Below are 16,315 nucleotides of genomic sequence, written 5' to 3'. Positions count from 1 at the left end.
GTTTGGCAAAAGGATAAAGGATTGCTCCCACCACACTCAAAAAAAAAGGAACACAGGGAACACTGAGGCAAAACACCATAGACTATATTAACTTAAGCCATTTAGGTGTTTTGGGGATAATAAAATCATCGCTCTGAAACTGAACCACAGAAGCTGGATCTCATCATATTGTAATGGACCTTATGAAACATAGGGGCTCTATCCACTACATAGTTGCATGAGTGCAACTTCAGGCAAGTGATATACTCTTCTGCTACATGAATACTTTGAGGCTTTGTGTTATTTTTCCAAATTGTCTCCAGAGTTAATATGAGTGATGAACATGGGATCAGTAATTTTTAACTACAGACACTAGAAAGAACTGAAGGAGCAAACCCGATTTAGAATGTTATTGAGTGTGTTAAAAAAAAGGTTATTTTGACATGAATCAGCCATGGATTTACATGTATTGAATATAAATTATTTTGCTAATATAAAAACTGTAATGAACTTTGATTAAAGCCCCCTAAATTCAGCTCAATGTATTCAATTCCTCCACTATGATGGTACAACAATCGGCTCTGAGCAGGTTCCAAAGAGGTAGTCTCAGTCCTTTTTCTCCAAGCACACACAGAACTATGCATGGAAAATAATATGAGATGGAAAACTGTATCCAGCAGGTAAATGTAAAATTTGCAAAACACACACACACACACAAAACTATAAAATACAAAGCCTAAACATAGAGTGAGATCAGTGAGATCAAAATCGTCAAGAACTTAAGGAAAAAAACCAAAAAACAAAACCAAACCCTGAAATGTTTATCTCAATTATCTTTTAGAAAAGTGATTTATTCAACTTGGATTTGCTGCAGTTCTTTGAGTTATTTGATAGAGTAAGACATGGCCACAATCTCACTGGACTTCAAGGCAAATGTATCCAGCCAACCCAGAAACTCAAAGCATACATCAAAACACATCTTCCCATGGGAAGACTTGGCTGTGTAGACTCAATCATTGCCAAATAAACCATATGCGTGGAATGGGATTTTTCTGGGCAGAGGTGAGAGCTAAGAAACAGAGGAGAGTCAGCAAAGGAAACTGCAGAGAGTGACTAGAGTGTTCTTGTTCTAGGAGAGACACACAGGTTCCCAAGAAAATTACCGGTGATGCCCAAGGGCCACTTCCGAGCATGTGTACTGATGTCACCCCAGCCTCAACAATAGTCTCTGAGCTGCTTTTGTTGCCTTTTCTCTCACTTCTCCAATACTTCAGTTGCTCAGCCGTGTCTCTCTGTAACCCGAGAATCGCAGCACACCAGGCCTCCCTGTCCATCACAAACTCCCGGAGTCCACCCCAACTCATGTCCATTGAGTCGATTTGGCCATCCAACCATCTCATCCTCTGTCGTCCCCTTCTCCTCCTGCCCTCAATCTTTCCCAGCATCAGGGTCTTTTCCACTGAGTCAGCTCTTCACATCAGGTGCCCAAAGTATTGGAGTTTCAGCTTCAACATCAGTCCTTCCAATGAACACCCAGGACTGGTCTCCTTTAGGATGGACTGGTTGGATCTGCTTGCAGTCCAAGGGACTCTCCAATACTTAGCCCAATGCTTATCACTTAGTATATACACAGTCAGCATTTGCTGTGTGAATTATTTAATATACTTGCATGTATCAGAGCACCAGTTATTCTATAACATAAGATAGCCTATCTAAGAAATATCCTCCAGTTCACTGTCTTCATTTTGGTCCTCCATTTTTTTTTTCAATATTTTTCTTTACTGCTGTTTGTGTATGTGTGTGTGTATACCTTAACAGAGATGTTAGGAGAAGAAAAATCTGACAGAGGAACAACATTCAATTCACTTGAAGGAAAATATTGACATTCATGAAACCAAACAAAGCTCGTGGTGCCCCTCTATCTTTAACATGCCTCTACCAGCAAAGAAAAGCACAGGGGTTAACAGATTTAGCAGGGAAAGCAGATTGTAGTTCCATTGACAGCTAGGAAATGAAATGACGTCTACTATTTGATGACTGCCCTCAATTAGCCTATGCAAAGCAAGAATTAATTACCAGCATTGAAAAAGCTCACCTCTGACTTCTCTTTCAAGATCTCACTTACATTGAGTGTTCCTCTGGTGTTATAAATGTAAGTCTAGTAGACTTGATAACTTGCTTTTCCCTTAATATATTTTAATTTGAAGTAGTTTTTATTTAACATGGCCAACCGTACTTGATGGCAGACAACTCTTAGCTAACCTAAGAAACATATAAATCTACATATAGATATAGATGTAGATAAAGATAAATAATACATGTGCTTAGTCTTGACTCTTTATGACCACATGGACTGTAGCCTGCCAGGCTCCTCTGTCCATGGGATTCTCCAGGCAATACTGGAGTGACCTGCCATGCCCTTCTCCAGGGGATCTTCCCAACCCAGGGATCGAACACAGGTCTCCGCAATGCAGGCAGTTTCTTTACTGTCTGAGCCACAAGGGAAGCCCATATAGATCTAAAGAAAAAGATATATGAACAAGTATGATTTGCGGATATAGAATGCAATGGGCATGAGCAGTACCATTGCACATATTAGCTTTGGAATTCTCAAGGCAGCAATTAAATGTATTAATGTAAACCTATAAAATAAGTTTATTACTATACAGGGAAATAGATTATAAAAATAATCTCCATATAGGTACAGATCCTATTTTTTGACATATTCCCCTAACAAAAGTTGTATATCTTTTTCCCAAGCTAGTAATGAAATAAAAGCAAATGAATCCCTAAAGCCATTCGCTTAATGAGATAATTTTGTTAAGCAAACAATAAAAACCTCATCGGCAACAAAGACATCATGTCAGAACACACAGGAATGCCCAAATAAAAGGCTAGAATGTGATTTGCCTGCTTTCGGGGAGTAATCTGTGCAAATGGAAAGGCTTAACTTTGTTTATCTAATATTAGTAGAAAGCATCAATCTTAGGTAATGTAAGAGTTAAGAAATACAAGCAAGTGTCAGAATTTAAGAAATATAAACACTGGGGAATGGAGAAAATATTTTTCCATTCCAAGGAAAGTGGGCTTGGGAGAGGAAACTGACATTTGTTTGAGCATCTAAGTTCCAGCTCATGTGTGGGATCCTTTTCCCCACGGCTGTGCAATGATAACAGCATGGTACCAATTAGAAAGCTAAACTCAAAAGCTACCAACTGGGCTGGGGTCAGAAGGGTAAAGAAATGAGACGTGTATCTTTTTTGGAAGACCACTTAACCAGGTAAGGGTTTAATTCCTAGCCTTTATTATTATAGGTATCACTATGGATAAAGAAACAAGATAGGGGTTAGTTATATGAGCAAATGTGCTTCATCATAATATTAACATAACTGGCCTATCTGTTGGTCATTTTTTGGTGAAGAATGGCCCAAATCCCACTCATCTCCATAGCACTTGACATTTCTGAAAGTCAGCAGGGGAAGAGACGGGTTTAACGGTTTAAGAGGGACAAAGTGAGCATGATTGAAAGGTTTTTATGTCATATATACTGCACAAGCATCACAACTGACTTAGTAACAGCCCACCATATGGGCTTTTCCAAACTTGCTCTTAATGGAGCCAAGGGCAGAACTACAAATGTGTGGTGGTTTTAATAGAGAATGTATACTGAATATATTGAACATACCTTGAAAGATCAATTAGAGAAATGGACCAATAGATCCAGATATTAATTCTCTGTCCCAATACTGGGGACACTGGGGCTCAAAAGAGATGCTATGCATATTCTTTTTTTTTTTTTTTTTAATTTTTATTATTATTATTATTTTTTTTCCAGTGGGTTTTGTCATACATTGATATGAATCAGCCATGGATTTACATGTATTCCCAATCCCGATCCCCCCTCCCACCTCCCTCTCCACCCGATTCCTCTGGGTCTTCCCAGTGCACCAGGCCGGAGCACTTGTCTCGTGCATCCCACCTGGGCTGGTGATCTGTTTCACCATAGATAGTATACATTATGCATATTCTTTAAAGAAACTTTAATGAGGTAGTAAAGGAGAGGTGGTTGACCTGTCTTGGTCTCATTTATTTCATCTGTAAGATATGGATGTTTGTAGGGTCTATTTCAGAGTTGGCCTTAAAGTGCTTCAAGCCTTGCCTGCACAAAGTGAGGGTCCAATACACAAATGATGATTACTATTAATGTTATTAATAAAACAAAGTCCGGTCCCCTAATTCTTTAAAATAATGCTTTGAGAGATTACTTACATTGTGTTTCCTTTTTAAAATACTTCTCTGTCAAAAGAGGTTTGGTTGTTTCTCCAGGCCAGTGCTCAATGAAAATGTAGAAAATAAAAGGTTTTAGAGGCAAATGAAACTGGATTGTGTTTTGCAAAGGGGGTTTATTGTTTCTGGCTACAGCACTACATTTTAAAAAGCCAATTATTTTCCCACACAAACAGTCAGCAAATAATGAGTCATGCTGCAGAATTTTGTGGCTTTTCAGAGAATTTTTTTTTTGACAGCAATATATCTCTGAGTAAATTTAAAATCTGTCGAAATTGGTTTGTTTAGATGATGATCGCCAACTTCTGCCTTGGGTGTTAAGAGCGAGCCACTCAGTTTTAGCAAAGCAAGGCTGAGCTGACTGTTCTTGAATACAGTAATGTTGCAGTCTGCCCCAAAGTAAACAGAAATTGGCAATTTGAAAATGTCATCAACCCAGAGCTTTCAAAAGTGTTAAATATTTAACCATAGCTAATAGACTGCAAAGTAATACTTGCTTGGCCAAATACATGTGTTTTTCATTTCTCCCTGATCACACTTGGCATCATCTTTTTTGTAGTCTCACTCAGCATTTCAGAAGCAGAGAAGGACAGAAGTTAGCAACAACCATCTGGTTCTAGAAAACTACGGATTTAAGTTGAGGAGAGTGCTTTCGAATTTAGACTTTGGACCTGGGTTCAAATCTCAGACATGAAATCTGAACTCCACATGACTTTCAGCGTGTAGCTCACTTCTGGAGGCATCAATTTCTGCAAATGTGAAGTCTTGTAAGTGGTTTGAGAAATAAAGGAACGGTCCCAAGCACAAAGTGAGCCTCAAATTATTGGCCATGGGTATAATAATTGTATACTATTGTGATTCTGTACTATGTTTTTTAGTGTTGTTGTGTTGTTGTGATATCAAGTACTTTTCTTTCCCTGAACATTCACCTTTGTTCCTTCTCTTGGAATGCTCCTGCCTCCAGCTTTGCATGGCTGTCCCTTTCTCAATCTTTCCTGTCTTAAATTAGATGGCATCTCCTCCCAGGAGCTTTTGATGGTCCTAATCTTTCTGGTTAAGGCAGCTGTTCATCTCCCCACCACACCAGCCCCAACCTCACTGCCCACTATGCCCTGGTTTAGTGCCTTACCTGATTGAAACAAACTATATTAAGTATTCAGTTTTTAAACCTGTTGATGGTCCCCTCGCAGTCAAGTGCAAGCTCCTTAAAGGAGGGACATTCTCTTTTTCACCATGAATTTCCAGAGACCAGAACAGGCCATGATTCAGTGGGACTTCTAAATAAATGCTTATTGATGAACCAACTCTGATTATGAGGAGTGTACCTCTGTAATCACTTTTTAAATTTATGCATTAGGATGTTGCACAGAGTACAGCATTATTAAAGAGAGCTCCTGAAAAAGTTAATCCATCACTAAGGCATTATACATGACTTTTACTAATTATAGCATTGAGTGTGTCATTAGTGTCTGGGATTCTGGTAAAAGTAATATGCTAAGGAGAGGTTGGAGAAAAGTGTATTATATTAGCATAACTTATCTCCTAATCAAGTTCAAAATATAAGACACTCTGTGATAACTTCCCTAAATGTTCCAGTGCTCTTAGGAATGGCTCCAAGAAGTAGGATACAGGGGAAGGTGACCACTAATCTAGGAGTGTGGGCAAGGGGTTAATAGCCCTCCTTTCTTCTTTTTCATGACAACTTGACCTTCAATGAATGTACTAACACTCTGTTCCTCTGGTCACCTGATGTATACTAACTATGTTACTTAGGAATAATATCTACAGCAAAAATGACCCAGATTGACAAATTAAGTCTAGTCTGGGAAGAGCTAGAAATAAATTATGAAAGTCTGGGATAGTCTTCCCAGTTTGGGGTGTCCCTGAATATCCTGACTTTTCTGTCTCTTCTGCCCCTTGATTTATACAAGGACAGCTATGCCCAGTGGTCTGTCAGAAACACTGGCTGCTCTGGGCCAGAAGACATCTAAACCAAAGTGGCTCTTATGTCTTCCGGATTTGAACTTATCTCCCTGCCTCTGAGCTATCTGTTACATGGCAAAAGAGGTTGGTGCAGCTCTCTGTATGGCCACAGAACCTCTACCTAAAGAGAGTTCTTGAAGTGGCCATGATTTCCATCTTACATCTTTCTAATGAACCTAAGGTCAAGGGCAGTTGTTATGGATTGAATGTGTATGTCCTCTCAAATTCATACGCTGAAGCCCTAACCCCCAGTGTGATGGTGTTCGCAGGTAGGACCACTGGGAGGTAATTAGGTTTAGATGAAGTCCTAAAAGTGGGGCCATCATGGGATGAATGACTTTATAGAAGAGGAAGAGAGAGTAGCTCATTCTCTCCCTGCTATGTGAAGACACAGTGAGAAGGTGGCCATCTGCAAGCCAGGAAAAAGACACTCATCAGGAACTGAGTCTGTGACCTTGACTTCGGATTTCTAGCCTCCAGAAATGTGAGAGATACATTGCTCTTGGTCAAACCACTCAGTCTTGGTATCTTGTAATGGCAATTAGAGCTGATGAAGGACATACTCAGTACTTAGTAGTCTCTGAGAAGATGCCTAGTGGGCAAAGCAGGACAGGGAATGGTCTGATGGCCACAGAAATCACAGATGCTCCCTGCTGACTCAGGTGGTTAAGAATTTGCTTGCAGTGCAGGAGATATGGGTTTGATCTCTGGGTTAGGAAGATCCCCAGGAGAAGAGAATGGCTACCCTCTCCAGTATTCTTGCCTGGAAAATTCCACAGACAGAAGAGCCTGGCAGGCTACAGTCCCTGGAGTTGCAAAGAGTCAGACATGGCTGAGCGACTAACACTTTCACTTTTTCACTTTTACTAATCAAAGGACATAGATTGAGACTGACTAGGGTGAGAAAACCATGGGAGAGAAGGCTGCTCCAACTTCTGATTAGCCAAGAAGTTTGGCAGAGAGGTAAGTGCAGGGAATCTCTACAGACAGACAGCAGTAAGTGAGACACAAGGAACATGAATGGCTATTTTGACACTATTTCTTGCAGTATAGAAGCTAAATAAAGTAGTTGAACTGTATACATAAGCTCAATAAATACACGAGTCAGTGACATTTTAATACTCTAAAACTATCTTCATGTCTTATTCTCTACCTGTCTTATTACCTAAATTCTGTGCAAAAGTGCTTCATTTGTAAGGATATGCAGTGTCCTGTCATGGAAGATATTAATATTATTATTAATTGGCTGTGCCCTGTGGCTTGTGGAATCTTAGTTCCCTGACCAGGAATTGAACCGAGGCTCCTAGCAGTGAAAGTACCAAGTCCTAACCACTGGACCACCAGGGAATCCCCTATCATGGATGATATTAAAGGGAAAATGTCTCACCATGGAATCAGTGATTCTGATATTTGACATGACTCCTTTTCCTAGCACTCTAGTCATTCCTAAAGGTAACAGATTCTAATAAAAAAAAGGATGGAGGAGGCAGTCAAAGAACTCCAGCTTCTGGACAGGATCATACAACCCCTCAGAATGATGCTGTGGTAGGGGGTCTGTGCCCCTCTGCTGCTTAGGAGATGGGTCCCTACCTGAAAAGTAAAGAGCAGGATGTGACTGGCAGAGCCAGGGCAGGACTGACATCCTGAAATTCCATTATTGCCCCTCTATACCCAGAACCCCTTGGGACCACACTGTTTGGTCTTTGGCTTTTTCAACATAGGAAATTATAGGAGTGTCTACTCAAGCTTCTTTCTTCTTGTTTCTCTTTCTTCTGTACACACTGCCTTTACAATATTCCCAAACTCACCTCTCCTTACTCCACTCTGCTCTCAAATGGTACCTCACTGCCCACCACCAGATGAACAAGGTCAGGCCTTCCCACTGAAATCCTTCATTTCTATCCATGCAGATTTAATATTAAGCCAAACACTACACTCTATACCAGACAGAAGGGAACAAGCGGAAGGTATAAGCTTGTGCTGTTGCAAATTTGAACACACTGGGAAAGTCCAAAATGTAAAGCAATGCTGATATCTTTGTAAAGAAGAAAAAAAAGGCCACAGAACTAAGAAATCACCCTACAGTTAAAGAGCATTAGTTGACTCCATTACTTTTTTTTTTTTTTTTTTTATCATTAGTGATATTTCAGTAATAGTTTTGGTGCTTAGGTCTCAAAGACCACTGAACAAGGACATGCAATGAAGATAATACCCAAAAGCATACTGTGAGATGTGGTATGAAATCTCTCTCCAAAATATCACTTGTGAGTGATCATGCAGAACTGTGGTTTTGGCAACTTGGTTCCACTCTTTCTCCAGAGTCCTAATCTTTTGCAGACTAAACAGGCTGCAAGAAACTCTGAACTTCTATTGTCAGCCCTAATCCAAGTATGATGCCTCCCATGCTTAACATTCATAAAGATTGGGAACTTTTATATTTTCCTTATTTGGCAGTTGAATATTTTGATGGTTTTTCTTCAGCCACCCATATTCCCATCCTATCAACTAAACATTTCTTATAGTTGACTTTTAAAAGTTATGCATTTTGATAGCTCAGTTGGTAAAGAATCTGCCTGCAATGCAGAAGACCCCGGTAAGATTACTGGGTTGGGAAGATCTGCTGGAGAAGGGATAGGCTACCCACTCCAGTATTCTTGGGTTTCCCTTGTGACTCAGCTGATAAAGAATCTGCCTGCAATGCAAGAGACCTGGGTTTAATCCCTGGGTTGGGATGATCCCCTGGAGAAGGGAAAGGCTACCCTACTCCAGTATTCTGGCCTGGAAAATTCCATGGACTGTCCATGGGGTTGCAAAGAGTCGGACATGACTTTGCAACTTTCACTTTCTCAATTTTAGTCTAAAGGGTAAAACAAACAAACAAACAATGAACTGCATACCTAAGTGTGAACCAAGACACCAAACCTGTCATTCTGAGACTCCTCAAAGCCCACCAACTTCTGTCTGGTGTTTAATGAAACTAAATTGCAGCAGATACTCCCTGTCACTTGTGAGATAAATGAGATGATACGGGAGACAAAACCAAAAAGTAGCACTGCCCTGCATCTTCAATTAGCCATGAAGGGAAAATGAGACAAACAGTCATGTATAATTTAGAGGCTTGCTCTCTGGTTCTTCCTGCCGTGGGAAGTTTTTCACTGAGGAAGGAAGCGTGATGTAGTGCAATGAACAGACCCGGGGGTCAGTCATCTTGGGTTGTGTTTCTAGTCAGCTCCCTGACTTACTTTATGACCTTGTAGGCTGCTTAATTTCTATCAAAGAGACGAAAACAACTTGTATTTATAGATTACATGTTTGGTTATCCTGGGCAGGGGGAATGCCAACAGTCCTTTGATAAATGTTACTATTACGTTTAGCACAAAAGTCCTTGGTGATGAACAAAGACGTTGGTGTTTGAAAACAAAATGAGTTTCAAAGCCTGGGAGGAAAAGATGACAAAGAGTACTTTAGTGAGGTTACAGAGTATCTCCTTTTCTACCTAGAGAGTTGCGTTTTGTTTTGTGTTTTAATTAGTCAGCAAACTGTAAACCATCCTCATGATGAGAACTGTTTAAGTAAGTGTCAAATAAGACTGTAACCTTATTTGACCAGGAAAGTATGTGGGCGTAAAGGATTTATTTTCCAGAAGAAGTGGGTCTCTATCTACTAAGAACCTTAAGGTGCAGTGCTGAGAAAACTTAAGAAGTTGGAAAGCTGACTTTGGCAAGCAAATTTCAAATAGCAGTTGTTTGGTCTCTGAACAGATATCTACTGAAAAAGAAATCATCAGACTCCACAGAAGAATCCAGAAAGAAGGCAGATAGAATCCCACTCCTGCTATGAAGAGTGTGGAGAAGCTAGGGCTAGAGGAGGCCAGAGGAGGATGGTGGGAAGAGGAGCCTGGGCAAGGAATCCCCTTCATAAGGCAGAGAACCTCAGGAGGGACTGAAGGAGGGAAAAACTGCAGTAAGTTGAGACCACCGTTAGGCTCTGACTCAGGCAAGATGGGCTTTTCTGAAGGTTCTCCTTCTGAACCATAGTTTTACATCCCTCCTTTAAATCTTTATTCAGCAAAGTAACTTAAAAAATCTAATCAGGGTCACACCTTGTGAACCCGTTACTTGTACTTGTCCACTCTTGACCTGAGGCAGGTGGTACCCACAGTGCCAGGAAGAGCTCAGAAAGGGTGGCCAAGAGTTCTTCATCTTGAGTCCATCCCCTGAAGAAAACAAACCCTTAGTGAAGTCTGAGCTTTGCAGTTGGCTGACTGGGTTTCCTCTACCGTTAGGCTCAAGATAGCTTACTTCTTGGCCAGCAGAACCATGGAAGAACCTGTAACAACTGCCTTTAGAGGATTCCTGCTGCCTCTTCCCAACCTTCACAGATTGGCCTGGTGTCAACCAACAGTCTTCTCAGAAACTCCAGGTCTGTGGGAGGCAGAAGCTTGGCTGCACCTGGAAAACCCTTGAGATATGAGAGAAAGGCAAGCACTAGGGTTTGCCAATCTGTGGCTCAGAGCATGCCTTATTCCTTTATACGGAGTTCCTAAGTACAACAGTGGCTGCTTCCCTGTCCCACCCAACTTCTCTCCACCTTACAGCTGGTTCTGAGGGGTTAGCTGATCCCTCTGAGGACAGACATTTGGAGACAGCTCATGAGCAAGCAGCCCTTCAGTCAAAGGCTTAGTCAATACTCAGGTTTCAAACCCAAGAGCTGAGAACAGTGTACAGATTACAAATCTCCAGAAAACGGCCTTCCCTCACCAACACCTCCACCGCCCCCCTCCCCACCCCAATACCGCAGCAAAGCAGAGAAATCAAACAGCCTCTAGAGGCATAATAGAGAAAGCAAGAGCCTTAGGATTCAGAGACAAACTTCATCTCCTAGTTTGGTTTCTGGAAAGAAGTAAGCAAATGCCATAGTAACGGTCCACAACTTGGCTATAAGGATTCCATGGAGAAGCCACTGAGGAAGAAGAACAGTCTTGACTATGACCAGCTTGGATGTGAGGGTTCACTAGCTTTCCACTGGAGATGACTGTCAAGATGTATATCTTGAAAGTCACGCATGCTACCCAGCTGCGAGGGATCCAGGCCAGCAGTTTCAAGGCTGTACCCGGTTTGGTCAGAGGCTCCTAGCAACTTCCCCGCATGTGCTAAGGGCAGGCTGCTTATTGCATAGGGGCCTAGGAGAGTCCAAGCTCCATCTCACCACCTTGAAAAATATACTCAATGAGGAGGAGAGTGAAAAGGTCACCTTGAAGAAAGCAACCTGAGGGGGCTGAGACTCAGAGCTGAATTTGAGAGAGGAAGTCAGGAGAATACAGCTTGAAATACTCAGGCCCTCATTTGTTTCTGACCCTAGTGATTGGGATTATCCTTCCTGTTGTTGTTGTTATTGTTGTTGAGTCGCTAAGTCGTGTCCGACTCTTTCACCACCCCAATGACTGCAGCCTGTCAGACTCCTCTCTCCGTGGGATTCTCCGGGCAAAAATACTGGAGTGGCTTGCCATTTCCTTCTCCAGGGGATCTTCCCACCCAGGGACTGAACTCACATCTTTTGCTCATTATTTACCACCGAGCCACCAGGGAAGCCCTTACTTTCCTGGGAAATGGCCAAAACATTTTACCTCCCCAGAAGTGATCACACAAGCATGAGTCTACATGTCTAAGCAATATCCAGGTTGAACACCTTCCACCCAAGGTCTGAGATAGCCATGGCCTTCAGCACCCTCACCAAAGTTTTCTCCTTCTGGCCCCTCTTCATCTCAAACATCTGCTCTTAACTTTTGAAGAATGTCTTCAGGATCCTCTTAAGGTCAAGTTATGGAAAAGGGGGGAGGGCAAACTGAAACAGCACCATCTTAACCTGGTTGCCTTCTCAAACAGGTGGCTGATCAGTCAGAAAACTAGGGCTAATTTTCAAAGACAGCACTGTGCAAACACATAACAGAAAGCATGTCTCCAGGAGGACCCCAGGACCAAAATTCTTCAGTCTACCGAACTCAGAGACTAGAAACATTGTCACCAGTGTGCTGGACAAAGTGAAAAGTCCATCCACAAGGAGAACCTGGCTTCCAGTAACACCAGTAGCTTGTATGGACTGATTTAAGACTAGGCAATCCGTTTCCAAGTTTGATTTTTCCCTTAACTACTTAAATTTCACCTGAGACCCTGGATAGAAGAGACCGATTTGAACCCTGTCTGGTCTCCTTTCTGGTGGACCTCAGAGTAAAGCTCTTTGTTTTCTCAAAAGCCAGCACTGCAGTCCTGGCTTCTATGTGTGTCTTGCTGGGTAGCACCTCAAAGCCTCTACAAAACTGCTGAACTGGCCCATTTCTCCAGGAGCAGACCCTCAGAATGGAGAGAGAACAAATTCCCTTAGCACACTAGCAAGTGGGGTCCAGCTTTGGAGGAGATGGTATTTAATATCTCAGCTCAAAGAAATAATGGCATGTAACAGACCAGTTGCCAGCTTAGTAGACCAGTGAAAAATCTCCTTTGCCAAAGATTAGTATCTCAAGAAGCCAAGAAGGAAATACATTTGGGTGTACAGAAAGTGAATCAATGCTAATATTTATTGACCACTTAGTATTAGACACTATATTAAGTGCTTTACCTATTTTATTTCATGTAATTCTTAAGTTAATGTTACAAGATGGATGTTGTATTTACCCATGTATTATTTACCCATGCACTTACCCAGGTAAATACATATATATATTTACCCATGGCATAACTGAAGCATATCTCAATAATCAAAAAGGTAAGTAATATATCTATTTATTTTATATCCATACAGATGCAGTATTTAAAAAAATATTTATCTATTTTAATTGGAGGATAGATACTTTATAACTTTGTGATGACATCTCCAAACATCAGCATGAGTCAGCCACAGGCATACATGTGACCCCTCCCACACCCCTCCCCATCCCATCCCTCCAGGTTGTCACAGAGCAACAGCTTTGGGTTCCCTTCATCATACATCAAACTCCCACTGACTACCTATGTTAAAGTATATATTTCAATGCATTCAATGCGATCCTTATCAAACTACCAACAGTATTTTTTACAGAAATAGAACAGATAATTTCACAATTTGTGTGGAAATACAGAAGATCCCAAATAGCCAAAGCAATCTTGAGAAAGAAGAATGGAACTGGAGGAATTAACCTTCCTGACTTTAGACTATATTATAAAACTACAGTGATGAAGACAGTATGGTACTGGCACAAAAACAAAATATAGACCAGTGGAATAAGACAGAAAACCTGGGGATAAATCCATGCACCCAAGTGTAGGGTGTTTAAAGAACAATTATGATTGAAAGACAGAAAGTAGATGGACTTTGTTTTGGTTCTGGTCTTTGCCAATAAATAAGAATAAATAAGGTGACCAACTGTTCCAGTTTGCTAAGGTCTGTCTTGGTTTTAGCATACAGCGTGGGATATTCCTCAGAATGATCAACCATTCCCTATCCCCCAAAACTAAGTTGCTCTTAGCTACTTGTCTAGTATATTCAAAAATCTAAGCCCCTGAAAGTCTAGGATAGAGGTTAAGCATCTTTGATTGTACCAGGTTTCCCATGTCATGCTAATGGTGGAAAAAACTGACTTAATTTCTATCTGGTGGAGATGCCAAACCACACCTAACATAACTAGAGCGTGGAAGCAAGTGCAATGCTGCCCAGGGTCCCTTTTGGGGTCCTTTAAGATAGTTCCCCCCACCCCCGCCACCTGCCACAATACTCACTGAATTCAGAAAAGATCCAATTTAATTTCTGGAGAACACAAAGTCTTTCTCATGCCAGGTCATCAGAAATAGAAAATAAAGGAAATTTGCAACATTTCTTTGTTGCAGGCTCAAGATTGCTGACAATATCCAGTCTGTGTTCAGAGAACAGAAAATAAGTGATGTAAAGAAATCTTAGTGAGCATCGCCTTTTTGAACTCCCTTACCTCATGACAGAAGCCAGGGAATGAATGTGAGAATGTATGTGAGTATGTGTGTTTATGTTGATAATGTCCTGGTTGCTTATGTCTTAAATTAAGAAAAATCAATACATTTTGGTTTCCTGAATTTCACCTGGTTTCCTATTTAAAAATTGTCTGTCTTAAGCCTGGACAGGGCTTCTCCGGGGAGCACAGCTGTAAGGAATCTGCCTGCAATGTAAGAGACCCGGGTTCAATCCCTGGGTTGGGAAGATTCCCTGGACCAAAAAATGGCAACCCACTCCAGTACTCTTGCCTGGGAAATTCCATGGATAGAGGATCCTGGTGGACTAGAGTCCACAAAGAGTCGGACACGACTGACGTGACTTAGCACAAGTCTGGACAAAGACAGTGTATAGACCAAGACAGTGATTCTAGTCTGCAAAAAAAAAGAAAAAAAGGCAAGTGCATAACACAAGAGAAGAATGTTAATTAAAAATATGGAAGGGGTAAGGTTGGAGAAATTGGTGGGCAAGCAGATATCAAGGGAAGGTGACTGAGAAGAAAAAACAGCTGGTAGGCAAGGAACCAAGAAGCAGCAGGGAGGTGGAGGGGTCCTACCTGACTCTGAACATCTCTCCTCCCAGAAACCTTTGTGACATTCTGGGGTCCCTAATCTGCCATGTGCAACAGTCACTACAGCCTGTGTTTCTCTACAACCTGGATCATTTTACCAGCTATTTAACAAGACTAAACAAATGGTGTTAACTTCAGAAAGCACAGTACATTCTGTTTACAGACGTGTACATTCCTTCCTACTATTAAACTGTGATAACCTTTGGCAAGAAATATATACTCCTTTGCTCTGTCTTCTCTGAGAAGAAATTTTCTTTCTGTTCTCACGTGATCCCTGAAGAAACAAAGACTACCATATTTAGTGGAAGACAAAAGGGCATGCTGTTAGAAAAATATTGACTTAGAAAACCTTATCCCTGAGAAAAAGATTGTAACGAGATGAGCCAATGAAAAATTCCCAGTGAGATTTATAGAACTTAGAAACTTTTTTTTTTTTTTTTGGCTGATGTTCACATGTCACTTTTAAGTTGACCCAGAGCATTAAATCCAGGCTAATTTTAGCTAGTTACTATATTTTTGGAATTAAGGGTTTAAATACCACTATTGTAGTGAAAAAAGTAACATATGAAGCTGCCTGGTTGGAATCTGGTAAAACAGCATGCTGTTTTGAAAGAAACTTCCCATAACCACTCCTTTTATTGAATCACTCTTTCAGCATGTCCCTTCCTCTGTTTTGCCTCATTACCATTTTTGCAACACATATCTTGTTCCCTAGTTAAAGTGCACTGCGGAGAGAGGAGAGAGAAGGTATCTGATTCATTCATTCATTCATTCATTCCATCATCAACATTTACTTCATAGCTGGTGTGTCAGGCTTAATTCTAGCGCCTGGAATACAATGGTGAATAAAAACACAGTCACTGAATCACGTGCCCAGGCTTGGGGATGGAGGATTGGTAAATGAACAAGAAATCATGATGCCACCTCTACATGCTAAAGAATGGATAAACTTAACGGCTCTAAGGACCTAATCTCAAATGGTTAAGGAAGGATTCACAGGGAAAATGACACTTAAGCAGAGTCAATTGTTTTGCAGGTTAGCAATAGTAATCCATGCCCTAGGGGTGGGAAGACCAGTGCTGGCCATGGACACAGCACATGTGGAATAACAGTCTTGCAGTCAAGGCATTGGTGGATCCTGAGGTCATGGTCTCCACCATGGTCTCAAGCACTCAGCTCTGTGCTGTGGATATGGCATTCACTCAACACCAGGAGATGAATTAAAGTAACAAAAGTTGGACTTCCCTGGCGGCTCAGTGGTAAAGAATCCCCTTGCCAAAGCAGGAGACATGAGTTCGATCTCTGGTCCGGGGAGATCCCACATGCCACAAAGCAACCAAACCTGTGGGCCACTACTATTGAGCTTGTGCTCTAGAGCCCAGGAGCCGCAACTACTGAGCCCCTGTCCCCTAGAGCCCATGCTCTGCAACAAGAGAAACACCGAAATGAGAAGCCTGCACACCGCAACTAGAGAGCAGCTCCCACTCGCCGCAACTAGAG

General features: G+C 41.5%; 1 protein-coding gene and 1 non-coding gene across 2 annotated transcripts in view; both read right to left on the bottom strand.

Moving 5' to 3' along the window:
- The window catches only part of GPC6 (glypican 6), a 1,190,689-nt gene that overhangs the window by 648,641 nt on the left and 525,733 nt on the right, over positions 1-16,315 (bottom strand). The gene's annotated exons all lie outside the window — the stretch shown is intronic.
- On the bottom strand, positions 7,524-7,596 carry TRNAE-UUC (transfer RNA glutamic acid (anticodon UUC)). The gene has a single exon. It is a non-coding gene; the product is annotated as a tRNA-Glu (tRNA).

The sequence above is a fragment of the Dama dama genome, chromosome 30 (genome assembly GCF_033118175.1).
Source record: "Dama dama isolate Ldn47 chromosome 30, ASM3311817v1, whole genome shotgun sequence".
Lineage (NCBI taxonomy): Eukaryota > Metazoa > Chordata > Mammalia > Artiodactyla > Cervidae > Dama > Dama dama.
This window is presented reverse-complemented; position numbering and strand designations above follow the sequence as displayed.